The sequence below is a fragment of the Bombina bombina genome, chromosome 4, assembly GCF_027579735.1.
Source record: "Bombina bombina isolate aBomBom1 chromosome 4, aBomBom1.pri, whole genome shotgun sequence".
NCBI classification, from domain to species: Eukaryota; Metazoa; Chordata; class Amphibia; order Anura; family Bombinatoridae; genus Bombina; species Bombina bombina.
This window is the reverse complement of record NC_069502.1, coordinates 681,002,901-681,030,802: the sequence shown is the minus strand read 5'-3', so window position 1 is coordinate 681,030,802 and position 27,902 is coordinate 681,002,901.

Sequence of the window (27,902 nt, the reverse complement as noted above, 5' to 3'; positions counted from 1 at the left end):
TTCCTATTTCATGTGTCACTAATCTAAAATCAGATATCTAAACATCATATGTAGTGTATGTTGTGAGATCTGTATAGGTTTAGTATCTGACTATATACACATTTTTAAAAATTCTAAACAAATATTAAGATATTATATGAAGTTGGATAGTTACCTGGTTCAGATTCTCTTTCATCTCCTCCCAGGCCACCGGACGGAGAAGCAGCTGCCCTGGCCCCCGTGTCAGGACTTTCAGATCCCGCAGCTGGGAGGGAAGAAGAGGAGGCCGAGGATGGGGACCCGGAGAGTGAGGAGCTCGCATAAAGTCACCTCATAAGGGAGTAGGTATAGTTTCCGCGGGGCCTTTCTTTGGCCCCCTCTTTTACGGGCTTGTACCCACTCCCTTATGAGGTTGACTTTTTTTGACAATCGCAACCTCATATCTCCGAATCTCCTCATGATTTGATCCTGGCTCCTCTGGACGCCACACACCAATTTCACCGCATTGGTGATAGACTCCCAGAGGGCCTTCTTAACAGGCGCATCTGTCGACCTCCTCTTGTTCCCAAACAGCTGGGGATAAAAGTCCTTGACGGCGTGGACCAGTGCAGCGCTCTCCTGCTTGGTGAACCTGGGAGGTGACATGCCTGCTCGGTTGGCTACTAAATATATTATAATATTAATATATAACACTGCCTGCAGGCATTAGAGAACTGACAAAGATGGCAATGTGTAATGGACTTTTATATGGTGAAGTAAACATGAGATGCACCATGGGACAAGTTATCTGTACATCTGATTGGATAAAAGTTTGAAATATTGTTAGAATGTCTGTGAGACCATCCTGACTCAAGTTGTGTTTGTGTGATGAACTCTGATTGGCCGTTCATTAATGTTTCATATCTTAGTAACTTCCTTACACATACCTCTTGGTGGTGCTGTTACTTCATTTTTCATGTAGAAGTATTTGTAACTCATGGGCCTGTCATGCGGATATGTGTGACGCAGATTTAATATCCGTGATCCGTTAAATATTAATGTTTAAATTCTCTTTAAAATCTAATACTTTCACATTATTAAATGTTGTAGACATTTTTCGGTTTAATAACGGTCTGTTTCTTTAATACAAATACACATTTAATATTGTATGTCTTTATTGTTCATAAAATCAATTTGTTTTCTTATTGTGAAGTATTGACATTGCTCTATTAAATGTATTTATAATGCACATTGATTGTGTGCTATTGCGTGACATTAGACTCTAATGTTTAAAGATGCAAATCTGGTGTTTCAAGATCCGTTTCCCACGCAACATTTCCGAATGTTCAAATTCAGGTTCTAATGTCAGTAACTTGGATAATCTGTTTATAAATGTTAAACTACAGGTTTGTTTGTTATTAGTAAATAAATCTCGAGCTTGTATTTGTCTGAACTGCTCATATATGTTATTGTGCAATGGCGTCTTTATTTTTAAATAGACATTACAAACAAACAATTGTATCAAATGATCTGTAGAGATAGAAAATGGTTTAGACTTTAAAATGTAACTCAATTTATCTTTATATTTAGATATCCTCAACAGAAGAAATTTAAATGCACATGGTTGAGCCAATCACATAAGGCATCTCTGTGCATCCACCAATCTTCATCTACTGAGCCTATCTCGATATGCTTTTCAAGCAAAGTATGTCAAGATAAGAAGAGAAGTAAATACACTCTCTTAAAGGGACACTGTCCAAACAAATTTAGCGTTCGTGATTCAGATTGAGCATGAAATGTTAAGCAACTTTATAATTTAATCCGATTCTCAAATGTTAAGAATTATCTTGTTATCTTTCTTTGCAAATCAATAATGATATTTTCGATTACGGACAATTTTTAAAAAAAACCTGGGTTGTCCTTGATGATTGTTGGATAAATGAATCCACCCAAAAAAAAAAAAAGGTCTGTCCAGATTACTGAAGCAAATAAATTATCAATTTAATGCCTTATGTTTAAAGTAATGATAGCAACATCACGAGGAACATTGATAATATGAGACAATTTATAAATTTAAATAAAATAGAATACTCGTTCTGAATGTCTAAATGATTATTTTTTTAACTGTCTCTTTAAGTATATTTTGAGTTCATGTCCCTTTAAGGAGACATTTCACAATAATGCTTGAAAAATCATAAACCTAGGCACCTTCCTTTTGCAAAATTAGTATAACATATGAGTAAAGTATATTTAGATTAACTTCAGGATTGTTTTACACACTGACTGAAATATATATTGTAATGGATGTATTTCGCAGTCTTCAGCTTAGAGGGACATTAAGCTATATGTTATTTATGCATTTTGGATAAGATTATAATATTTGAACAACTTAATATGTTTTGGTATTCAATCATTAGATTGTAATTATATATATTCTTGGATTAAATACATATCTACATAGGCTATTTTGATGCTGATTGTTGGTTGCACATAGATGCCTTATGTAATTGACTAAGATATGTGCATTGATGTATCTTTTTTGAAGTATATTTAAAGACTGAATGTAATTCTATAGTACTTTCTAAATATGTTTAAATTCTTTTATGATTTTTAAAAATTAAATACACAATATACTTTGTGAATGTCCCTTTAAGGACCAAAACATTCGGAATGTTGATTTAACATTGTCGAAAGAAACTAAAGGGGAATGAAAATTATATATAGATATGTGATGTCTAACCCAAGAGGTAAGATTTTAAAAACTACATAATATTAATAACTATAGTTAAATGTCCCTTTAAATGACTCCACTAGAAAATAAAATCTATTAACATGGCATCCAATAACTAGCTTGTGCAAAATATGAAGTTAAATGACCTAGCATTTATAAATTTTAAATTTATAAATTTAATAAAATAATGTTTTGAGATACCTAAGGAAGATACAAGATCTTATCAAATTATTTTTACATTCAACAACACTGTCACTTTAATGTAAGTGAACCACTTCCCCTTCTTAAAAGTGAAACAAAAAAATATATGTCAAATTCTGACTACATATCCGAAATTATTTTAACATCTAAGAATTTCACAAGAAAAGCATCGATGGATCTCACTCCCCAATTAATTTAAAAAAGATAGTTTAATTTAATATTCTCTGAATCAGTGGATTTTCAAAAATTAATGCATAATTTGATCTTATGCATGTGCTTGTCAAATAGACAACTACCAGTCATGGGAGTCAAATTGTTTTTTATTGACAGATTATAGGGATATTTATTATAATCTGTTCAAAAGAGGGTATTTAATAATAAAATGTTGATTATTAACATTTAAATATAAAGTGTTTTTTAACAAAAAAAAAAATAATAATAATATTCCTGGAAGTCATCAGATGACAATCTGAAATTAAAAAACAAAATTTTACAAAGTTAATACACACGTTGTAAAATATTCATAAAATACATTTACAATCATCTTGTGTCTATGCTCTAACTTTGTGCTAAATTTTATAAAGATATTTATAAATACAATTTTTGGAGTAAAAACCAAAATAACCATACACCATTATATTGTGTAATAAAAATTACATTTAAATATCAGCATTTCTAATTATACATAATAATGTATATCACATTTAAATAATAAATATATATGTATGCTGAACATAAATGTAATATTTAATGTCCATTCAAATACCTCTATATCAGCTATAATATGTATTCCTTTGTCTGATTGTGATACCTAAATATCTCATTGTGAACAAAGTCTGACTAATGTATGTAAGCTACTAATATTCTACATTCTTCACTATCATGCATTGGTAAACCAACCTGGATAATGCATGGTCTTTGAAAGTCAATTCAGGGGTAAACAGGTGATCTTCAATAGGTGTCTTATTCATCATTTCAGAAAATAGAGGATTAAAATACCATCTAAAAATTAGAAAATCATCTAAGTGTCTGATTGTGATACCTAAATATCTCATTGTGAACAAAGTCTGACTAATGTATGTAAGCTACTAATATTCTACATTCTTCACTATCATGCATTGGTAAACCAACCTGGATAATGCATGGTCTTTGAAAGTCAATTCAGGGGTAAACAGGTGATCTTCAATAGGTGTCTTATTCATCATTTCAGAAAATAGAGGATTAAAATACCATCTAAAAATTAGAAAATCATCTAAGTGTCTGATTGTGATACCTAAATATCTCATTGTGAACAAAGTCTGACTAATGTATGTAAGCTACTAATATTCTACATTCTTCACTATCATGCATTGGTAAACCAACCTGGATAATGCATGGTCTTTGAAAGTCAATTCAGGGGTAAACAGGTGATCTTCAATAGGTGTCTTATTCATCATTTCAGAAAATAGAGGATTAAAATACCATCTAAATATTAGAAAATCATCTAAGTGTCTGATTGTGATACCTAAATATCTCATTGTGAACAAAGTCTGACTAATGTATGTAAGCTACTAATATTCTACATTCTTCACTATCGTGCATTGGTAAACCAACCTGGATAATGCATGGTCTTTGAAAGTCAATTCAGGGGTAAACAGGTGATCTTCAATAGGTGTCTTATTCATCATTTCAGAAAATAGAGGATTAAAATACCATCTAAAAATTAGAAAATCATCTAAGTGTCTGATTGTGATACCTAAATATCTCATTGTGAACAAAGTCTGACTAATGTATGTAAGCTACTAATATTCTACATTCTTCACTATCATGCATTGGTAAACCAACCTGGATAATGCATGGTCTTTGAAAGTCAATTCAGGGGTAAACAGGTGATCTTCAATAGGTGTCTTATTCATCATTTCAAAAATAGAGGACTGTGAAATACCATCTAAAAATTAGAAAATAATATAAGTGTCTCCAATAGGATGCCTCCACAGCCTTATTCTATCAAATAGTTGGCACTTACCATGTGAACATGTCTTTGTATGGTTTTCAAGGTCAGCAGATTGGAAAGATAATGCCAGACATGATCCCATTGGTATACTTCAATTTCAATCTTGGCTTTTTCCACTGTCAGTCTGGGCAAACTTCACTGTCAGGCTTCGAATTCTTCCCTTTCAGTCTTTAGATTAAGTCAACTCCCTAATGGCAGAAAAATTTTAATACAAATTATTACTACAAGTGTGTGAATCAGTTCTGTACACCTCTCCCACCCCCCATTTCTGAATCAATTTCTGTCACTAGCTTACTAAGCATGTGTAGCATCTTGTGTTATGTTCTATCAAGTGTGAAGATGAGGCATATTGAGCAGAACGAACCTCTAATGTGTGACATTGAACCATAGTCATGCTAGAGGATAGTTATGCTAGAGTATCCCTTTCTGAGTATGGACATTTTAAGTAATGTGTAAACTAAATACTAGTTTAGAAAATGTATGCCATATGATGTATTTGTGTACAATTCATGCCAGCAACAGTCCATACATTTATACTTACCAGCTGATGTCCTCTTTAAAAACCAGGTGGCAAAGACTTGCTACAAGACCCAATGACCAGAGCATCACCTATATTAATAAATGAAACACATTTTTAGCATTTGATGAACAATCATAACATGTTTGCACAATTCTCTACTTGTCATTTCCCTAGAGTTCACATCTATTGACAATACTCCAGTCTAACTTCTATTATTTACCGTCTAAAGTGGCGGTTGATGATGTCTGCTCTGACATTGAGCCCCTCGTCCCGGAATGGCCCCTCTAGAACAGGATCATCCTCCTCATCTCTGAGGAGGTTTCGGTGTGCCTGGACGGCCTGCAGCATCCCAGCCCGCTGTGCAATATTATGCAGGACACTACAGGCTATAACGATCTTAGCCACCTTCTTTGGGTTGTACTGGAGGGCTCCTCCCGACCGGTCAAGGCACCTGAACCTCATCTTCAGGAGCCCGAACATTCGTTCAACCACCGCCCTGGTTCTCTTATGAGCCCTATTGTAGCGCTCCTCAGACACATCAGTCGGGCTACGCAAGGGGGTAATAAGCCAAGGCCGGCTCATGTACCCAGAATCACCTATAAATTATGAACAGAACATAATTCAAACTGAATCCTCAAAATAGTATTTTGAGTCCAATAAAAGTTTTTGTACACGATAATCCGATAACAAATGTTTATTTTTTGAAAGAATAATCTAGTTCAATATAATTCTCTATCTTCCCATTTCAGCTAAGACCTGCTACATATGCGTATTTGTCCTAAACCAGACCTTGTGTAAAATGCAAACTAAATGGTTACATTGCATTCTCTATCTGAGCATTTAAGGTAAGACATGCTACATATCTGCATTGAACTAAAACTAGACATTTGCAGAAAGAGACAATGACATGGTTAAATTGCATTAGCTAATATCTTCCCATTTCAGCTAAGACCTGCTACATATGCGTATTTGTCCTAAACCAGACCTTGTGTAAAATGCAAACTAAATGGTTACATTGCATTCTCTATCTGAGCATTTAAGGTAAGACATGCTACATATCTGCATTGAACTAAAACTAGACATTTGCGGAAAGAGACAATGACATGGTTAAATTGCATTAGCTAATATCTTCCCATTTCAGCTAAGACATGCTACATATGCGTATTTGTCCTAAACCAGACCTTGTGTAAAATGCAAACTAAATGGTTACATTGCATTCTCTATCTTAGCATTTAAGGTAAGACATGCTACATATCTGCATTGAACTAAAACTAGACATTTGCGGAAAGAGACAATGACATGGTTAAATTGCATTAGCTAATATCTTCCCATTTCAGCTAAGACCTGCTACATATGCGTATTTGTCCTAAACCAGACCTTGTGTAAAATGCAAACTAAATGGTTACATTGCATTCTCTATCTGAGCATTTAAGGTAAGACATGCTACATATCTGCATTGAACTAAAACTAGACATTTGCGGAAAGAGACAATGACATGGTTAAATTGCATTAGCTAATATTTTCCCATTTCAGCTAAGACATGCTACATATGCGTATTTGTCCTAAACCAGACCTTGTGTAAAAGGCAAACTAAATGGTTACATTGCATTCTCTATCTGAGCATTTAAGGTAAGACATGCTACATATCTGCATTGAACTAAAACTAGACATTTGCGGAAAGAGACAATGACATGGTTAAATTGCATTAGCTAATATCTTCCCATTTCAGCTAAGACCTGCTACATATGCGTATTTGTCCTAAACCAGACCTTGTGTAAAATGCAAACTAAATGGTTACATTGCATTCTCTATCTGAGCATTTAAGGTAAGACATGCTACATATCTGCATTGAACTAAAACTAGACATTTGCGGAAAGAGACAATGACATGGTTAAATTGCATTAGCTAATATCTTCCCATTTCAGCTAAGACATGCTACATATGCGTATTTGTCCTAAACCAGACCTTGTGTAAAATGCAAACTAAATGGTTACATTGCATTCTCTATCTGAGCATTTAAGGTAAGACATGCTACATATCTGCATTGAACTAAAACTAGACATTTGCGGAAAGAGACAATGACATGGTTAAATTGCATTAGTTAATATCTTCCCATTTCAGCTAAGACCTGCTACATATGCGTATTTGTCCTAATCCAGACCTTGTGTAAAATGCAAACTAAATGGTTACATTGCATTCTCTATCTGAGCATTTAAGGTAAGACATGCTACATATCTGCATTGAACTAAAACTAGACATTTGCGGAAAGAGACAATGGCATGGTTAAATTGCATTAGCTAATATCTTCCCATTTCAGCTAAGACATGCTACATATGCGTATTTGTCCTAAACCAGACCTTGTGTAAAATGCAAACTAAATGGTTACATTGCATTCTCTATCTGAGCATTTAAGGTAAGACATGCTACATATCTGCATTGAACTAAAACTAGACATTAGCGGAAATAAAAATAAATGGTTAAATTGCATCCTATAGCTGAACATGACGCTAACATTTTAAAACTACAGTGGCAATTGTCAAACTAATTAACCATGTTGTGCACAAATACTCACCAACGAGATAACCAGGGGGCATTTGTCTTTCCTCAAACGGTCTCCACAGGGACGACTGAAAGAGGATGCGGGCATCATGACTAGCTCCTCCAAAATTCGCACACACATGCATAATCCTCATCTGTGCGTCACAAACATACTGCACGTTGAGGCTATGAAAATGTTTGCGATTTCTGAAGGGCAAGTCATCAATTGGAGCACGCAGCGCAATGTGGGTACAATCTATGGCTCCCAAGACATTGGGCAATTGAGCAATATCAAAGAATTCCCGCTTCAGGCGCCTCCAATCACCATCATTTTGTGGGAATCCTATGTATTGCTTACTGATCCGTACCATGGCGTCCAGAAATTTATCAAACACCACAGAGAATGTACCTTGAGCCAGGCCATGCATGTACATTTCTCCGGATTGAAAACTCCCGGAGGCCAGGACGTATAGACAGCTTAGCATCTTACTCATGGCGGGAACAGCAGTCCTTATTCTTATACGTGGCTCCAAATGAGGTTTAAGAAGATCGTAAAGGCCAATGAGCTGTTCGCGATTGAGCCGATACTTATCATAAACCTCAAAGTCGCTCATGTTTTCCAAGGTGGGTCTCACCCTGTAGACACCAGGACCTCGAACCAGATGACCCCTTCGTCTCATTCTGAGCCGCCGAGGCTGCCTGATTCGATCAACAGCTAGTTCGCCAATAGCAGCACCAGCAGCGTCTACCATGTCATCGTCATCCATCTTTCAAAACAGCGTAACAAGGTAAGCACTTGATCTGATGTGGATCACAAGTGATGCTTTGGCCATGTTGTTTGGAGGATTTATAGTACAATTAGTCCAATGGTAGTGAGTTTGTAATGATTGCTGATTGTATTCACTTGTTTGTATGTGAGCAGCGCGAATGCTTTCACAGTGGGCGTTTTTTTGTTGTTTGATGAAATGTTGTTTTCCCCCAATGAATCTCAATGTGAAAGTGTCAAATATCACACATACAGTGCATGTTTGTAATGTTTGATCATATGCGTAATCAATATTTCTTAAACGCGATCTTATAGTAACAAGCACACGTCCAGGCTAACATGAATGAAAGTGCATAGTTGTGTATAATGTGCATCGAATGTGATCGATCAATGTTGCTGCAACATTGTTTGTAAACGATAAAGTAACAGCTGCCATCTGTAGTATTGTATATATAAGTGATTGCCGAGATATAAACTTCCTCAAGAGGTAGTAGCAACAAACACTGTGGGGGACTTTAAAAATGCATGGGACAAGCATAGGGCTATCCTACGAACTAGATAAGTTTATACTGTTAGGTAAGGTGGGGCAGACTTGCTGGGCCTATGGCTCTTATCTGCCGTCAATATCTATGTTTCTATGTTTCTATGTCAATATTGTACACGTCCCTTTAAAATCGCAATAATAATTAAGAACTTCCCGTCTGCCATCTGTAGTATTGTATATATAAGTGATTGCCGAGCTGTCAATATTGTATGCGTCCCTTTAAAATCGCAATAATTATTCAGAACTTCCCGTCTGCCATCTGTAGTATTATATATATGTGATTGCCGAGATGTCAATATTGTATGCGTCCCTTTAAAATCGCAATAATAATTCAGAACTTCCCGTCTGCCATCTGTAGTATTATATATATAAGTGATTGCCGAGATGTCAATATTGTATGCGTCCCTTTAAAATCGCAATAATAATTCAGAACTTCCCGTCTGCCATCTGTAGTATTGTATATATAAGTGATTGCCGAGATGTCAATATTGTATGCGTCCCTTTAAAATCGCAATAATAATTCAGAACTTCCCGTCTGCCATCTGTAGTATTGTATATATAAGTGATTGCCGAGCTGTCAATATTGTATGCGTCCCATAAAAATGGCACTAATACTGAAGCACTTCCGGCTGTCATCTGTAGTATTGTATATATAAGTGATTGCCGAGCTGTCAATATTGTATGCGTCCCATTCAAATGGCACTAATACTGAATAACTTCCGGCTGTCATCTGTAGTATTATATATATAAGTGATTTGCGATCTGACAATATTTATTAATTGTCCCATTCAAATCTCCCTAATAATGCTGTTCCAAACTGTTGTTTACGTATATGTTGTATTGTAGTATTGAATGTTAAATTTGTGAAAGGGGCGGTACAGTCGTGAATCTGTAATGTGTATGGTTGAATCTTCTAATGACATCATCATATTATTAACCTGCCTATGTAGTTCTGAAATCCTCATTGTGTTGTTGTATTGTACTACATTGTTATTGTGTGCTGAATAAAATATAAATGTGTGCTTTGCGGTTGCGTGATGGGTGATGCGTGTTATGTACATCTACGTATATATTGTGATTGTGTCCCACATATGCTGACTTCTATATAGCGGTCTGGCATTGTTGTTCCTTCCCATAAAGTGACATCTGTAATCTGGTGTAATGATGTTCTTCTTGTACGTAATTCCTAATGGTTTATTGTGATGGAATCATGATGTTAAAAGTAAAGTAAAATCCATATGTTCTGTTTTGTGATTCCTATAGAGAATGTAATGTGTTTTTCCCCCATCATTTGAATGCACATGTATGAGTGAATGTTAAAAGTAATGTATGTGCATCCATGGCTGATCATGTGTTATGCCTATGTAGATATGCAGTTGCTGCAAGCATATGAGTTGAATAAATGAAATGCAATAATAAAGGTAAATGAGAGGTGTTTCCCATTGTGTACTGTTTGTGAATCCTGAAATGTTGTAATTATTTTTGTGTCCGTTTAAATGTGTTTTTTTAAAAAAATAAGTTGTTTACTAGTGATGTTGATTTGTAGTTGATGTAATATAAAAGTATGAAACAATTTAATGGTGTTGTGAATATTCAATAATAAAGTCCACCATAGGGAAATAGTCATTTCTTGATCTATTTATCATAGCTGTGTCTAACGCAGAAAAGCATGTTTTTTTTCCTATTTCTAGCGCTGGTATTTGGAGTTTTTTTGTCTACGCTATTTGCGTGCGTTATGGAAATCTGTCTGTCGCGTGCACGAGCACGTCTTCCCCATAGAAGTCAATGGAGGCTCCAAATTTTGGTGTTTTTTTTATTCAAAGACTGGTTTTCCTAGTAAAGTGAGTGACGTCATGAGCTTGTGTGAAAAAGTAACTAAATCGTGTTCATTTTATAATAAATAACTTGTTTGTGTATGTAATGTGGTGTATATTGTTTGTATGCATCGATGAGTGTATGTTTGTGATAATCTTATTAGTTAGATGTAGCTATATGAGGGTCTTTTCCCGTGTGTCAATGTAAGTCAATGGGAAAATGGATTTGTGTTGTTTTTTTTCTAACACCCGAGATCTCGCAACTTTGATCCTTTGTATTTGGATTAAAAATTATTAAATGTGAAAAATAAAAATAGTGTAGTGTTTGTATGAGTGTAAGTGTAGTTTGTGTAATATTTGTTTTGTGATTCGTGGATGTTTATTTTGTCGGTAGATGTTAACTACTGGGTTTGAGCTGTCGGTAGAGATTTGTGCGTTGGGTGATTTTTGAGTGTCGGTAACTGAACTCTAAATACCGGAGTCCGTAAAAAACCAGCGTTAGGAGCCTCTAACGCTGGTTTTCACAGCTACCGCCAAACTCCAAATCTAGGCCTAAGTAAGTGTAACCATAAATCTAGGGTTTTACCTCTGAGGTAAATGTGCAAAATATTTCTTGTGCTGATAACCTAAGTTTCAGGATTGATAATATCCTCTCTGTTTTTTATATAAAGACCTTAGGCAGCTGTACACCCTAGCACATTCTTATGTGAGCTGCAGTGTACTTAGTGTATTATAATATGTGCAATATATATTGTACTAAACATAACATATGGTGCCATTACCATTTATTATAACTATCTAAGCTATTAATACTTATTTATAAGTCAATTAAGCATTGTACTCCCTCCATTGCCATTGGATGTAAACAGATTTTATTTATTTATGCAGTTTTCTGATGTTGCATCTTGCAGATTCTGTACACTATTCTGTTAAACATATAATACTTTTTACATTGGCAGAACTCCTGTCTCTGTGGATGCAAAACATTACATGTCCATTACTATTAGTGTACACAATCTATAGTATAAACCCTTCTAGTTATATACCTTTGGTTCATGGTACTCTGCATGTTTATTTCCCATTGCAGTTTGCAGGATTTATCTGTATTTATATACAACAGTAGAGATAATTTACAGATATACACTAAGGTTCTTTCATGCAGTTACTGGACATTGGTCATTCATTTTTTCGCTATTTGTAGAGATCCTTTAGAGATAAGATCCATTGGTATCTCTTTTATTCCACTGTATGAGTGATTTATATGTATGCACATACATTTATCATGTATTCACTGAGCATTAATTATGAATATTTTCATTTCATTTCATTTATGCACTTTGTATATTTACATTGTGAGTATACACAGACTCTGCTTTCTCTTGACATAAATTTTCAAGTATCTAATGTGTACCTGTTGCTCTATGTGTGTGCTACTCCTTAGTCAGGAACACCACATAACAGTCTAACTATGTGTAAATACCTAAGTAGGAACATGTATACTACATCTGATGCTTATGTCATGCACAGATTTTTAAAATTTGTATAAACTTATGTATACGTTTTTACATTTTGGGGGGCGGAGCTTAGCTGCCCAGTATAATGGCCGCACATTGAAACAGCTCTGCAGCCCTACTTGTTGCTGTAATGGTTTAAATAGTCCTCAGCACATCTCAATACCCACAAGCAATGGGGTTACCTTCCCTATATATTCTAGCAGCGGACATGCTATCCTTAATCACCCAACACAGCACTATTGCTTAACCGGAGAGTTGCTTGAGCAGGGACAGCCAGAGAACGCATCCACTGCTTATTCTGTGGACGATTGGAGTATACAGCTTCTCAGGACAGACAGCAGACATCGCCACAGTAGCCGTAGCTCAAGAAGATACAGAAGTGCGTAACAAACTACACAGGCCGTACCGACCCAGCACAAGGCCCTGAGACAGCATCAAAGCCACCCTCCAGAGTTGGGAAAATTCTGATCCAAAACAAAATAGCGATGTGCGTACCCTAGTAATACCAAAAGCCTGGGAAAAGCTGGACCACGCGGTAAAACCATATAAACACCACAAACAAGGGGCATAAGCTATAGGCCTAATAAAGACAGAGCTTGCACCAGAAACCGCAAACAAAACCAAACAGCACAAAAAACCCACAAACTAAGAAAATAGGCACCATACTCTAATGCGCCACTGCATATACGCCTAACAAACAGACAGCTAGATTACGAGTTTTGCGTTATGAGTGGCTCGGTAATAACTTGCAAGTTATTGTCATCGCTCACCTTTTAATATCGCTGCTATTACAGGTTTGCAAAAACCCGGTCTTTGCTTTGAGCTGTTTTGATGTGCTCGTGCACGATTTCCCCATAGTCATTAATAGGGGGAGCCGGCAAAAAAAAAGCCTAACACCTGCAATGATGAAGCGTAAAGCTCCGTAACGCAGCCCCATTGATGTCTAAAGGGAAACAAAATGTATGTTTACACCTAACACCCTAACATAACATAAACACCCCTAATCTGCTGCCCCCGAAATCGCTGACACCTACATTACACTTATTAACCCCTAATCTGCTGCCCCCAATGTTGCCGCCACCTACCTACACTTATTAACCCCTAATCTGCCGCTCCCAATGTCGCCGCAACCAACCTATACTTATTAACACCTAACCTGCCGCCCTAATATAAATTTATTAACCCCTAATCTGCCGCCCCCAACGCCACTATACTAAAGTTATTAACCCCTAAATCTAACCCTAACACCCCTAACTTTAATATAATTAAAATAAATCTAAATAAAACTTACTATTATTACCTAAATAATACCTATTTAAGACTAAATACTTACCTGTAAAATAAACCCTATGCTAGCTACAATATAACTAATAGTTACATTGTAGCTATCTTAGGTTTTATTTTAATTTCACAGGTAAGTTTGTATTTATTTGTAACTAGGTTGATTAGTTAGTAAATAGTTATTAACTATTTACTAACTACCTAGTTAAAATAAATACACATTTACCTGTAAAATAAAACCTAACCTGCCTCACACTAACACCTAACATTACATTAAAATTAAATAAATTAAATTAAAAAAAATACATTTATCTAAATTACAAAAAATAAACACTAAATTACACAAAATAAAAAAAGAAATTATCAAAAATAAAAATGAATTACTCTTAATCTAATAGCCCTATCAAAATAAAAAAGCCCCCCCAAAATAATAAAACCCCTAGCCTACACTAAACTGCCAATAGCCCTTAAAAGAGCATTTTGCGGGGCATTGCCCCAAAGAAATCAGCTCTTTTTCCTGTAAAAAAAAATTCAAACAACCCTTCAACAGTAAAACCCACCACCCACACAACCAACCCCCCCAAATAAAAACCTACCTAAAAAAACCTAAGCTCCCCATTGCCCTTAAAAGAGCATTTGGATGGGTATTGCCCTTAAAAGGGCATTTAGCTCTTTTATGGTGTCCAAAGTCCCTAATCTAAAAATAAAACCCACCCAATAAACCCTTAAAAAAACCTTACACTAACCCCCGAAGATCCACTTACAGTTTTTGAAGACCGGACATCCATCCTCATCCAGCTAGGAGAAGTCTTCATCCAAGCGACAATAAGTCCTCAACGAAGCCGGGAGAAGTCTTCATACAAGCGTCAAGAAGTCGTCCTCCAGGCGGGCAGAAGTCTTCATCCAGACGGCATCTTCTATCTTCATCCTTCTGACATGGAGCGGCTCCATCTTCAAGACATCCAGCGTGGAGCATCCTCTTCATACGGTCCCAGCTGTACACTGAAGGTTCCCTTTAAGGGACGTCATCCAAGATGGCGTCCCTTGAATTCTGATTGGTTGATAAAATTCTATCAGCCAATCGGAATTAAAGGGTAAAAAATCCTATTGGCTGAGTCAATAGGATTTTTTAACCCTTTAATTCCGATTGGCTGATAGAATTCTATCAGCCAATCGGAATTCAAGGGAAGCCATCTTGGATGACGTCCCTTAAAGGGAACCTTCAGTGTACGGCTGGGACCGTATAAAGAGGATGATCCGCAATGGATGTCTTGAATATGGAGCCGATCCACGTCGGAAGGATGAAGATAGAAGATGCCGTCTGGATGAAGACTTCTGCCCGCCTGGAGGACGACTTCTTGCCGCTTGGATGAAGACTCCTCCCGGCTTTGTTAAGGACTTCTTGCCGCTTGGATGAAGACTTCTCCCGGCTGTATGAGGATGGATGTCCAGTCTTCAAAAACGGTAAGTGGATCTTCGGTGGTTAGTGTTAGTTTTTTTTAAGGGTTTATTGGGTGCATTTTATTTTTAGATTAGGGACTTTGGGCACCGTAAAAGAGCTAAATGACCTTTTAAGGGCAATGCCCCTACAAATACCCTTTTAAGGGCAATGGGGAACTTAGGTTTATTTAGATAGGATTTTATTTGGGGGGTTGGTTTTACTGTTGGGGGGCTGTTTGTATTTTTTTTTACAGGTAAAAGAGCTGATTTATTTGGGGCAATGCCCGCAAAAGGCCCTTTTAAGGGCCATTGGCAGTTTAGTTTAGGCTAGTTTTTTTTTTATTTTGATAGGGCTATTAGATTAGGTGTAATTAGTTTAAATATTTGATAATTTCTTTTTTATTTTGTGTAATTTAGTGTTTATTATTTTTTGTAATTTAGATAAATGTATTTTTTTAATTTAATTTATTTAATTTTAGTGTAATGTTAGGTTTAATTGTAAGACAGGTTAGGTTTTATTTTACAGGTAAATTTGTTTTTATTTTTACTAGGTAGTTAGTAAATAGTTAATAACTATTTACTAACTAATCAACCTAGTTAAAATAAATACAAACTTACCTGTGAAATTTAAAAAAAAACTAAGATAGCTACAATGTAACTATTAGTTATATTGTAGCTAGCTTAGGTTTTATTTTACAGGTATTTATTTATTTTTAAATAGGAATAATTTATGTATTAATTGTAATTTTTATTTGGAATTATTTTAATTAGGTTAAAGTTAGTGGGTGTTAGGGTTAGGGTTAGACTTAGGGTTAGGTTTAGGGGTTAATAAGTGCATGTAGGTGGCGACGACATTGGGGGCAGCAGATTAGGTGTTAATAATTTTTAACTAGTGTTTGCAATGCGGGAGTGCGGCGGTTTATGGGTTAATATGTTTATTATAGTGGCGGCGATGTCCGGAGCGGCAGATTAGGGGTTAATAATTTTATTTTAGTGTTTGCGATGCGGGAGGGCCTCGGTTTAGGGGTTAACAGGTAGTTTATGGGTGTTAGTGTACTGTGTAACACTTTAGTTATGAGTTTCATGCTACAGCTTTGTAGCGTAAAACTCATAACTACTGACTTTCAGGTGGCGGTACAGATCTTGTAATTATGGCCTGTACCGCTCACTTTTTGGACAGACAGGCAAACTGGTAATACCAGAGCTATGGAAGTCCCATTGAAAAAGGACTTTTTGAAAGGTGCGGTAGTTACGTTGCGTTATGGCCAAAAAGGTGTGCGGTACAGCTTTACCTACAACACCTGTAATACCAGCGGTAGTGAAAAAGTGCCATAACTCTGCTTTTTCACTCATAATGCACAACTCGTAATCTAGCCGAGAGCAGCTTAAAAATATATCTTGTTTTGGTGATACCATTTTCAGGCCTTAAAACAACCTGACCCAGCTTCCTGGAAATCATTTGCTCCCATTATACCTCAAACGGAGCTTACCACACTCTTTATTTAAATTTCTCTACCGCAACTATTGTCTTTTGGCATGCCCTGCAAACGCATACAAAAGTCGGAAAGACAGGTCCAAACAGTAACCATGATTCATTATATGATGGCGCAGAGTGCTGCTTCTGACCATTTCCCTGATCAGAACATACAATCATCAGGATCACAAGATAAAGAACTGGAACAGCCAAACACCTCTAGCTTTACAAAAGAAGGCATAAAATCACTTTCCTCTAAGGAGGACATAAAAGAAGTCGTATCAGAAGTCAGAGGCCTATTTGGCTAAATAAAAAAGGACATTTCTCAACTCAATAAAAAGGGTTGATGGAATAGAAAACATACAAACTTTGTTACAAGCTACAGTACAAGAAACCAAAATATTTTGCAACAAAATGAAGCAATATCTTTTCTACTCAACAAAATCGAAGACATCGACAACAGCAATAGGAGGAATAACCTCCGCCTGAGAGGAATCCCTGAAACCATCAGTCCTGCTTCGCTAAATGGTTATTTGTAGGCCCTTTTCAGAATAATAAAAGGCACTCTATTGTCTCCAGATATACCACTTGAAAGGGCCAACAGATCTCTACGGCCCAGACCATCCAATAAGGCACCTCCAAGAGACGTTATAATCTGAGCTTCGTGGACAAGGAAGAAACTTCTAAAGGTGCAAGAGTTAAATCTCCTATCATGCACACAGGATTTACAATACAAGTATTCTGATATATCTCCGGCTACACTGCAAAAACACAAACATCTTAGACATATAACAGAGATACTAAGAAGACATGAAATCCCATACCAATGGGGTTTCCCTTTAAGCATCATTGCCAACAACAACCGAAAGACGTCAGTCTTCAAAACTGAAAACGACCTACCAGCCTTCTACAAAACATTGGGAATTGTTCGAGAAGAGCAGCCTGCCTCAAACAATGCACCCCAAGCTCAGATACATCATGAAGTCACTAAAAATCCCTTTCACATTCCTGGACAGGTCTCTACTTCATCTGATGTGACTCAACCAAATCCTATCTCTTGGACATCGCCACCCTCAGGACGGGAGTCTTTAGAAGACAGATGAGTAGAAACGCACCCTCCTACAATGTAATGGTACTGTTAATTTCATTGCTTGATAAGTTTATTTGTTGATACTGTTAATACTGGTTTAATTAGTTTATAAGGATAACCCTAGAGCCACCTAATTCCTCAAAGGTGTTAATAATGTAAAATCTTGCTAACTCAAGGCACAATGCCCGTGTGCACACTCAATTAATATAAATGTTCTAACCCTAAAATCAGTCAATACTACCAAAAGGCGATATAGAACAGGATCTCTAACTTAATAACGCCCAATAGCAAATGACACCATGGCCATACCAGCATATTAATACCAGCATGACAAAGCATTAAACAATGAGAATGAATAGCCTATTTAATGCTTCGCGATCCCTGGTCACCCATCTACAACTATCCTCATGACCCCCCCATTGCTTCTATAGTTTCATTATTTGAAATGTCTATCCATATTAAGAGGGACCACTACACATTGAATTTATGTTTTAGAGATTTTTCAAAAAGGCAACATAGGGTCTCTCTCCCCCCACGATTACTTGTTATTACTTTTATATTGCTACTTTTCAAACTTTGTTTGTATTTTGAAAATCTTTACCAGATTTTAAAGATTTGAAATATTATCGTTGAATTGAATTTTGACTTGTTTCCCCTTACCTACCACAGGGACCAAAACAAATACAGGAAGTTTTAGGAATCCCTTAACACTCCCCCAACCTAATTTCCTCTTCTACTGCAATAACAAATATTCATCTAATACCAACATGCTCATAAATTGCACAACTCTACTGACCTTTTTCCTCCTCGTTGGCCTCTTCCTCTCAGCAGTCATCATGTCTCAACCCGACAGTGCTCATTCCATCACTTTCACCACAGTGAATGTTAAGGGTTTTAACACCCCACAAAAAAGAAACATTGTACTAACAGACCTATATAAACAAAAAGGAGCAATCCTACTCCTACAAGAGACACACTTTAAAAAGGGTAAAGAACCCAAATGGCTACATAACAAATACCTAACGGCCTACTTTTCCTTAGGTCCTACAAAAAAAATGGAGTATGCATAGTAGTAGGGATATCCCCTTTCAGAAACTACACATACAGCATGACAATGAGGGTAGACTTCTGATATTAAAGTGAAAGTTAATCCTAGTGTTGTACAAATGCTAGGATTGACTATTGAAACAAATAAAGGGGACTTTCATTCATGAAGTATAAGATACTTCATGTAGAAAGCTCCTTTATTTGATTCCATCGATCGCCGTTTTTAGCTGCTACAGCAGCCCACGGTTAAAAAATTTGTTTGCTAAGAGGTGATGTTTTCACCTCTTAGCCAATAGCTGTGCGGTAAATCTGGCTTGGCGCCCATGGGAGCCAGATTTACCGCACGGCTATTGGCTAAGAGGTTAAAACGTCACCACTTAGCCAAAAAGGTTTTTAGCCGTGGGCTGCTGAACCAGGTAAAAACGGCAATCAATTGAAACAAATAAAGGAGCTTTCTACATGAAGTATCTTACACTTTATGAATGAAAGTCCCCTTTATTTGTTTCAATAGTCAATCCTAGCGTTTGTACAACGCTAGGATTGACTTTCACTTTAACTGGACTACTATATGGAAGACCTATAACCATAGTAAATATATATTTTCCCAACAAAACGCAAAATGCATTTATGTGCCAATTGTCAAACAAAATAATAGACCACAAGAAAGGTATGCTACTTGTGGGAGGAGATTTCAATGTTCCCCTCAATCCGAGGGTGGACACCAATGGGGGATTTTCATCTATTCCCAGAAGAGACATTAAGAGCATCAATAACCAACTACATTCTTTAGCCCTGTTTGACGCTTGGCGCATACTCCACCCCATTATATCTGACTACACATTTTAGTCACACCCACACAACACATGTTCTCGCATCGATTTTATACTGACAGATGCAATGTGTTTAGCACTTATCAAAAAGATACAGATACATCCTATAACCTGGTCTGATCATGCACTGGTCAACTGGCCTGAAAAACCCATATCTCCATTCCAATGGAAGCTAGATGACAGCTTTATAGAACATCCAATTTTCAACACAGAAATAGAGAAATCACTAACAGAATATTTCCAATTAAATGACAGGACAGACACAAAAAATACTAAAATATGGAAAGCACACAATTGTGTTATTAGAGGAGGATTCCTAAAACATAAAGCCATTCTTGCAAAACAACGTAGACTCAGATATGAAGCACTACTGATTGAGATACCGTCACTAGAACACACACAAACAGAACCCTGATAAAACAATTCTTTTGACAAGCCTGTTAAAAGCTAGAACTGAACTAAACAAATTTTTGCAACATGATCAACAGAAACAGGCGTTTATCATTCAACAACAGTACTTTGAACAAGGGAATAAATTCTTAGCCAGAGCAATCCGCCTTAAACAACTCAAAACACACATACATAATGTTAAAAACAACTCCGGAAGTGTTAAGATTGACAGCTTTTCCATCGCAGAAATATTCAAAACATACTATTCCTCTTTCTATAACCTAGCAGGAGATTCAAACACAAAGTCCACCGCGGACGCAAAAAAAGAATGCATCACCCACTGTCTTGACAACTTAGACATATCCAGACTGACTGAGGAACAATCCCAAAAATTAGACTCCACTATCAGCGTAAAAGAAATAGCAACAGCAATCCATAACCTACCATCGGGAAAGTGCCCAGGTCCTGATGGATATGGAGCAAAATATTACAAAAAAATTACACATATCTTAGCCCCCAAATTACAAAAATTGTTCAACTCACTGGACAAAACAAAAGGATTTCCTAAAACAATGTTAGAAGCCTATTTCACTATCTTGCCAAAACCTGACAAACCCCCAAATAAGAACAGAACATTCGCCCTATTTTCCTATTGAATACTGAAATAAAAATCTTTGCAAATATACTGTACGACAGAACCCCCTTCTTACACACGTAATATCGTCAGATCAGGTGCGCTTTATCCCAGGTAGGGAGGCTAGGGATAACACCGTAAAAATACTACAACTCATGGCACACACACACACACAATACCCGCAAACCACTTGCCCTTAGCTCAATAGACGATGAGAAAGCATTCGGCAGGGTGGATTGGGATTTTCTCAAGGCCGTCCTGTCAAAAATGAACATTGGACAAACATTTATAAACAACGTTTTTTCAATATATTCAGAACCCACAGCAAGAGTCAAGGTTAATACAATTCTTACAGAACCCTTTAACATTAATAATGGCACCTGGAAAGGATGTCCCTTGTCACCCATCCTTTTTGCGTTATCCATTGAAATCTTGGCCCACAAAATCTAACCCCCTCATCAAAGGTATATCCACACCGACCTCAGATTAAAAGTTGGCAATGTACGCCGATGATATTCTGCTTACAATTACTGATATAGAAAGGTCACTACCCACATTGTTAAACATCATTTCGGAATACAGTAACCTTTCAAACTTCCATCTTAACTTGACCAAATCTGAAATTTTAAATATAAATACCCTGCCCCATATCATAGAGGATTTAAAACAAACTTGTCCCCTGTGTCTTCAACACACACAACTAAAATACTTAGGAGATATCACTAACCAAAGATCTATTCACAGCCAATTACAAACTATTACAAAGTAACATTGTAAAAGATTTGTCCTGCTGGAAAAATAAACCACTCTTGTGGATTGGCATAATCCAAGAGATTAAGATGAACATACTACCTTGTATCTTATATTTCCTACAAACCCTGCCAATCCTACTACCCAGAGACTTCATAAAATAGCTACAGAGAAACATAGAAAAATGTATATGGGGCAATACAAAGCCAAGAGTCCCAAAAAAAGGGGGGTATAGAAAGGAATGCCAGATATAGGCTGAAGTGTGTGTGAACAGGAGAAAAGTATATATTTATACAAATAATTGGTACATATTTAATGAACAACTAAATAAAAAACAGAGTTTAAAAACAGAGTATACAGGTCTTGTATAAGACTATGAGCAGTATTGCAAGTAAAACATAAAAACAAATGACCAGTGATCACTTGGTATTAGATGTCACCCAGATAGGGTGTGTGCTCAAAAAGGTGCTAAATAGCACAGATGTAAATAAAATATGGAAAACATGTGTTGAAAATTATGGTAAAAAGATGAAAGTGCCCGAAAAGGAGGGGTAAAAAAAGTGTCCAAAAATAGGGAAAGGTTATCCCAATAAAAAGTTCCAATAAGAAGTGGTGGTATATGAGAATGTGAAAGATATTGTGTCCGGAAATCAGGACATTCCAGTTGCTCATTATCTGGCTTATATCTACTGCAAGCTTATTTTTTGTCAACAGTTGCTCTTTCTCTCAAACTTCTGTCTTTCAAGTTGGAGTATCAATGTACCTATAGCTCCTTATATCCTGCTCTGAGGGTAGCATTTACAGGGGTCATAATAGACTCAATCCTTATTCATCTATTTTCCTGAAGGAACTTTGCATCATTAATATTCTGAGGGTGTGTCTCTTTCTACAATGAGCTCCATTCATTTGTAGCTCAGTGCATGGAGGTGATGGGTCTTTTGGTTGCTGCTTCCTCTTCACTCGTGACCCTTTTAATGGCTATGCTATATTAGTAGTTAATGAATCATCTACATTTGGCACATAGATTGCTTTGGATTTCTCCATTAGTCAATCTTTTTCTTAAAGACACAAAGTTTGTCTTTGTTCCTTGGGACATCCTTCCTTTGCTAGTCTTGGTCTATTCGGTTTCTTGAATATTGGAAGAAGTTTAGTATCACCTTGAGGCAAGGATACCAATCAACATTCCAGAACTTCAAGCGATCTTCAGGTTAGTCAGCCCTGGCCTCTATTGAAGGAAGAATGTTTATCCGTTTCCCGTCGGACAACATAATGGTGGTGGCCTACATAATTATCACGGAGGTTAACTGCAGTTCACTGGCCATGCAGGAAGTGTCTATTACTCTGTCTTGGGCTGAGAGGAATTATAGATCCCTATTGCCAATCACAATACCATATGTGAACAACTGGGATCATTCCAGCAGTTGATTGGTCCATTCATGAGAGTGATCTCTCCATAGAACATTTTGATCTATTGGGCAAGATCTCTAGATCCTAAGTTTACATATTAGTATCCTTAGTATGTCCATGGGACTTTCATCTAGCAAACCTATTTCCTTTGTTTGTTTTTATTCCAAGAGTCTTTCTTGGATCAATCAGGAGTCAACTTTAGTAATATTATTTGCTCCAGCCTGGCACAGCAAGATATGGAATGCAGACCTTGTGCATATGTCCTTTTGCTTTCCATAGCTCTTTTACTCTGAGACAGACTCTGTTGTCTCAAGGTTCTCTTTTCTATTGAGGTCTCTAATTTAATGGCGTGGAGTTTAAACTCCTAGTTTTGGAACATAGAGATTTAATTAATTTAGTCATTGAATCTTTAATGCAGGACAGAAAGCCTGTAACACAAGAGATTTAAAACAAGATTGGAAGACATAATTTAAATGGTTTTCTTCCAGAGGGTTTTCTTGGTACCCTTTAAAATTCCTAGAATCTTTCAGTTTTCAGGATGCCTGGTCATTGATTTGTCCACTATTTTCTCCCTCTTCTTTTTATCATCGGCATTTAGCTAAACTTCATTTGGTTCAGATTTTATGCTCAGGCATGAGTTAGGCCACTGATGGAACCTATTTCTCCCCCCTGGAATCTGAACTTACATTTCTATATATTACAAGGTTCTTCTCTTGAACCTTTGCATTACATTGCTATTGTCTATTAACTGGGAAAGTACTCTTTCTTTTAACAGTCTAAATCGTTAACCTTGTTTGTGATTCTACATTTCTCACTTTCACAAGATGAAGGCTATACTTTGTACTAAATATTATTTTGTTTCTAAAGGAAAATACCAATCAAGAGATGGTTGTTCCTTCATTGTGTTCAGATCCTGTTAACTCTAGGTAGCGGATATTACATAATCTGATTATAGTAAATGTTTTGAAGTTCTATCTCCAAGCAATTATAGTTTTCAGTCAAACTTCTTGTTTGTTTTTTTATTACTAAATCTAGTAAGGGGCAGAAAGCTACTAAGGTAGTGTTTGCCTCTTAACTCATAAGAAGGGATTTTAAGAATTTCTTGATGGTTGGAAGGTCATCTTTCTAAGAGCATTCACAGCTTTTCAAGAGCAATTGCAACATTGTGGGTTTTTAAAAGATTTTACATCTTTGGAGCAGATTTGCAAAGCTGTAAAATGTCTTATTTGCATATTTTTTCAGAGTTCATCACTTGAGGTTTTGCTGTTCAGCAAGCAGCTTTAGGCAGGAAAGGCCTTCAGGGCGCAGAGTCGGCTAAATAAGAACTGCCAGTTATATTGTCCCACCCTTTCCATAACATAGACCATCGGCTTGGGTATTAATCCCATTTGTTATGGAGGACTGTGGACCATCATCATTTTATGAAAGAAAACAAAACATATGCTTACCTAATAAATGATTTTCTTTAGGGATAATAATGATGGTCCACAGGCCTTGCCTGTTTCAGTTTTTTGGCAACAGTTCTAATGACACTTGTATAGATCCTGCTTTGCCTTTCCTACCTTTCCTTCCTATTCTCTACTCAGCTATACGTAAAACTAAGAGAGAGATGGGAGGGTTCTAAAGCTCTCGTATGGGTTCTTGACCTCCTCCTATTGATGGGAAATATATCCCATAATCATTCTGAAAGAAAATAATTTATCAGGTAAGCATACATTTTGTTATTGTTTACTACATATCCTATGTAAATATGTTTAATTAGCTTTACATATATATATTCTGCATAGACTTATATATGCTCTGCAATGCTAAATGCCACTCAAGAGGTCACAAGCCACCACTATTGTATGTGTGTATATATATATGTGTGTGTGTGTATGTGTATGTATATATATATATATATATATATATAATATGTGTAATATTATTTTCTTAAATTAAAATGTTATCAAAGTATATACTTTCCTTTTAAAACATTAAGTGTTATGTTCTGTTACTTCTTAAAAATGATCTCATGAATTTTTTAAGCCACTCTCCATCCCAGCTCCTGCCCACCACATAACACACTTTTGCCCAGGGAGAGTGTCTAGGATTGCCACTTCAGTCATGTTTTCCTAGACAGTTATGTGTTACACATGGTGTGCATGGATATAGTTATGTTCAGAGGCAACAATACCCTGCAACATGTGTAACTTAGAATTGTCCAGGAAAACATGGCTAAGGTGGCAACTCTAGTGGTGTCCCTCTTTTGAATTTTTAAGTGTTGGGAGGTATGATTGCCTCTTCATAATCCACATCTGTGGCCTTGCACAAGCAACATCCATGTCTGTATTACTTTGATTTACCGTAACTTTCTCTCCCCTGGGTGGGGAATCAGCACACAAAGCCTCCACATTTACACAAACATTGTCTGGTTGTAGCACCTGCACATGGCTGCAAAGTTTGTTACTTTGCTCAGATTCACTACAGCAGGATTCATTTTCTTGCCTAGTCTCACATAAAGTCTTACTTTTTTCAAGCTCCAAACTACTTTTCAGTTACCCGTCTGTAGCGCTGATATCCTATTTAAACAACTTTAAATTCTGTAATTTAGCTTTATTTGCTGCTTGCTTACTTTGTATATCCTCAGTAAAATTCAGCAACTCAGAAGCTAACATGACATGTTGTTTTTTTGCTTTTTTCTTGCTCAATCCATGACAAATATTAATTTATATAGCTCTTTACCTTTTCTTCAGAGGCTTAAATGAAATGTAGTCTTTCAGTGCTTCACATCCCCAGATTTCTGCACCACCTCCTAAGTCAGCAGCCATAGTGAGTCCCTAGTGGGAGCTCAGCAGAACACAACCTCACAGGTGCAACACACACAGTGAAAAGTTCCAACAGGGTTTCATAGTACTGGCCAAATTTCTTAGAGAATCTTGTTAGCCCAAAGTTCTTTAGATAATCCGGCCCTTAGTGAGGGTTGAATTGTCCTACACTACAGCATGAACTTTTTGCTCCAATCCATTTTAACTAATGTCAAAATTAAACTTCTGTAATTCAGATAAAGCATGCAATTTCAAAAAAATTAAAATCCAGTTTGCTTTTGTTATATAATATTTTTCATTAGCCTCTACCTACTGTTTGAGACGCTTTCATAAAATGTTACATGTTGTCATGAACTAAGCCTTCAGACTAAAAAGAAAAGGTCTGGGGAGCATGCCAACCAACAGGGACATGGAGGGATTTGAACCCGTGGCTCTGAGTCTTCTGTCTTGTTTTCTTGTGTGTTGAGCCACAGCCAGTTCTAGCAGTCTGGGAATTTTTGAATCTGCATCTCTGCTTACTTGTTTGTCCCTTTCCACTCCTGGCGTATGTGGACATAACATACCTGAATAGTAAATATTTAAAATACCCGGCTGCAAGTATATGCTCATACAAAGTATTTTGTTATTTAAATAAATCTGTTATCTTTTCAACCTATATAGCTTCTACTAATCTTCATTTAAAGCAACTGTTCCAGACAATGAGGCTCTCACAAAATATCCTGAGACAGAACATGACACATGCTCCGATGTAAAGATTGAAATCACGCAATAGTTCATGTGTTTGCGTGATTTCAATGATGGGATCGGGTCAAGGGGGAGTGCCTATGATGCTAGCCATGCCCTCCAGCCTGCGATCCCAGTTAGGAAGCAGTTATGGCTTCAGTACAGCCAAACGGCTAGGATGTTTCATTCCGTTCTAACAGTGCTAAAGCCCACCGCAGTTAGGACGGCATGGAATGTCCTAAGCACGGGAAGGAGTTAAAGTAATTTTAAGTCCAGGTTTCTGCTAGAGTTGATTAGGAATAAGGAAACTAAGGTACCTAATTAAGCACTGGTTAGCACATACGACATCTGACTAATATACAGGGACGGAACTTCCACGGTTGCAAAGCCACAGTTGTGACCGGGCCCTGGAGATCTGCCACCGGGAGCAGGGCTAGCAGCACTATTCCCGCAAACTGGCTCCCATGATTAATTATAAGGTGATTTTATTTTTTATTGTTATTTTACTAATATTAATAGTGGGTGTGTGGCGGTAGTTGGCAGAGCTGAGCACTAAAGGCGACCGCCTCGGGCCCCGTGGTCAGGGGGGCCCCTCCGCATTTAATTTTTTTTTCCAATATTTTTTTTTCTTAACTTTTTTTTGGCGCCTTTTTTTTGGAGGGAGGCCACGCCAGTCAGCAGCACACACGGCAGTGTGGCACAGCAGTGACAGCATCACTGAATGATTGGAGGATATACATTTTTATCTCCAATCATTCGGTGCGCTGTCACTGAGGGGAGGAGGCGGAGCACGGCACGGGAGGGCGGAGGCGGAGCATAGGCAGCAGAGTGAGCAGTTGTAGGCAGACCGTCGTAGCCACTACTAGCAAGCCCAGGTGAGGAGCTCTGCTTTGGCCCCACTGGCGGTGGCAGATGTCATGTATCTTTTGATTGTAGCCTAAGCCACTGTTGTGAACGTGCTAGTGTCTGTGGCCTCAGGGTAGTGCCAATGTTGGATTTCTTTAGCATTATCAGCGTGCCTATAGCTTGGCTTAGAATAAACTTTTTGACTTCTTTATTTTGTGCCATCAACGCCTGTGCCAAGCTATATATCCATAATCTACATCTTTCTTAGTGGGGAGTTGGGGGGAAAAAAATCTTCTATCAAGGAGGCAATGGAAAGGGTTTTCAAGGAGACGGTGGGAATTTCACCTGAATAATCTAAACATATCTGGGTGATTCTTAGGGTACAATGATAACCAGAGACATTGGTACCATGTTTAACCACTATTGCCACTATTACATGTTGCTCCATTGCACTTGATAAGGATCTAAACTAACTAGTTATTTAGGTTTGCAGTATTCTGTCTGGTGTTTTTTTGCCAATGTTTGTCAAGCTGGTCAAATGCAAAACATTTTGCCATAATAAAACCTTTTATTAAACTCATCAGAGACACAGTGCTTTAATGAA